A 2,648-nucleotide genomic window follows, 5' to 3' on the forward strand; every position below is an offset into this window, starting at 1 on the left:
AATGTGCTGTGCTAAGAGCTGGGGACGGGGAATGAGCATTTCTCGACTGCTGGTTCCTTTCAAGTAGCAGCGCATGCTGAGCTGCAGTGTTTGCCTGTGAGAGTCGGCAGGAGGACTGCCGTGCATGAGGCAGTCTGATAAACGTGATGTTTGGATCCATGCTGTGGACGAAGCTTCCCTTAGGCTCCGCGGCTTGCCTCTGCTGATGCCACCGCACTAGTTGAGAGCCATTTCTAACAGCATGGGGCTGTGATGCGAGTTTGCCATCCTCCAGACTGGAGGAGGGAAGGGAACAGCGGACTGATGCTTTTGATCTTGCCCAACAGATCTGCTGTTGGAGATGCAGATGAGAGATTCATACTATTACACCAGCATTCCTCTTCCCTGCGTGTACTGTCCCACTGTCACCTATAAATGCCCAGCGCGAAGGGAGACGGTTATCTCTGTCCTCACAGTTGATGAGGTTTTCACAGCCACCTCTTCAACTCAGTATTGTTGCGTTTCAGGCTGCTTGGTGCTATTTTACCATTGTTGGTGTTTCTGTAAGCAGCCCTATTTTGCAGTGGTTTGTAACATACAGGTATTAGGGGTTTGTAGTGCATTTTAACAGTTAAACTTCAGCATTCAGTAGCAAATTGTCTTTCAGGGTTTTACCAGCTCTGTTGCCTGAAGAAGTGAACAGATATCCTCCAGCCATTTTTCTTGTTACTTTTCACAGGGAAGCTTTTGGAAGTCTTTTACTGTAAAAAAACACTTTGCTAATGTGGTTTGAGCGCTTGTCTGAAGACTGTTGTTCAGCTCCTCTTCCGCTTGCAGTGTTGTAAAACATTGTGCATTGCAGCATGAAATCTTTAAGAAAAAGAGGACCAAAGGACCCATCTAGAAGGACACATACACTGAGAACATCAGTGGCTTTCTGGAGTGAAGATAAATTTACAGGTTCATGCACAACACAGCACTAATGCTCAGTTCAGAATTAAAGCTGAATGCCTTCCCAAGGCCGATCGCCACCCACACAGGCAAAGACATCTTTCTTGGTTGATGTAGCACTGAGTGTTTTCCATCTGCCTTTAAAAGAGGGAAATGTGTCAAGCATTGTCACGGAACTTGAGTATCACGTGTTTCTAGAAGATCGGACAGGAAAGGTGAATAAAGCTTTTAGCTTCTATCTGCTTCTCTAAAAGTATCAGGACTGCCATTCCTGTGCTGTTCAGGGCAGCCAGCTAATCAGAAACGGACCTCATTAAAAACAGCGCTCTCGGCTCTAACAGAGTGTCCAACCTTACGTAAAGCCAAGCAGGAAAGAGCATTCCCCTTCCAAATTTGACATTTAAAAGATTAATTCCCCCCCCGCCATATTCTTTGGGATGAAGTAAAGACCTTTCTTCAAAACAAGGGGGAAGTGAGACTCAACAGCCCACATCTAAATAAGCAGTGGTGGTGGCTGAGCACATCTGCTTGGGCTGTAGGAGATCTCGGGTGTAATTCTCTTCTCCAAGATAGTCTTTGAGAGACTTTTTATTTATTTTTTTGATGCTCCCAGGCCCTTGGTTAATGCCCCAGCCCCTACTTTGGGGGATACGGGAGCAATCGAGTGAACAAATTTGGAAGCAGCAGTGTATCTTTTCCAATGCCTCTTGACTATATTTGCACTTTAGACTTCACCTTGGTTTTGGGTCAGGGGCTAGGATCCTGGCAAGCCTTCCAGAAACTGGTCTCTTTGGTCGTGAGCTGGTATGGGGAGCTTGACTCCTAGGTGGTATCTGCCAGATGCGTGTAAATACATAAAGTCAAATGATGCTTTGTCACAAAATACTACGTATGTGGACAATTCAATGTTGTGGCTGTTACCAATAAATATTTTGTAGAGAGATCACGGAGTGCTGTAAATTCTGCGTTTGTCCGGTGTGATATGACTTGCTCTTTTCTTGGAAAGGAATGGGAAAATCATCCATTTTTTTAAAAAAGCCCCTTGGTTTTGGAAAGTCAGAAGCTCTGTAGTGGAAACTGTGATGCTCTGAAGGTATCCCTACAGAAATTGCCCATTTTAAGAGGCTTTTCTTGCCTAGGAATGTATCAGGATAAGGAAGCAGACTTGTGACAGCTACTTGTTGAGGTATGGTAGAGGGGTGTTCACGGAAGCCTGTGGTCTGGATGGGAGAGCTGAGCCCTTTCTCAGCAGGAAGGTGGGGAAATAGCTTCTTGCTTTGGAGTGACAGGAGACTTGCATCATTACAGTCAATGTATATATAGTGTTACAGCTGCTGTAGGGGGGAATGGCAACTAGCATCAGGTTAACATGGATAAAACCTCATGTGCATCATTTTCAGGTTGAACTCAAGAGGATGAGGGAAAAGCAAAGCTGGAGAGAAACGTTTTTTGTTCTATCCCTTGCTTAAACCACGAGCAGATAGCTGAGAGGGCTGCCTCATTCCTGCGTCCAGGCCTCCCACTGCAGGAAATCATCTTTTGACACCTAACCCTTGGGGTAGTACTGCTTAGGGAATACTTCTAGTGACAAGCTGTTTTTTGGCGAAGACAAATCTGAAGCAAAAACCCCTGTGTTTTTCTAAGGCTGTTTTTCTCCATCTCAGGTCTGTGTAAAACCTCTGACAGGAATAAAACTGCAGTAAGATACATGGAAAAAA

This window comes from Platalea leucorodia (genome assembly GCF_965183815.1).
Source record: "Platalea leucorodia genome assembly, chromosome: 9".
Lineage (NCBI taxonomy): Eukaryota > Metazoa > Chordata > Aves > Pelecaniformes > Threskiornithidae > Platalea > Platalea leucorodia.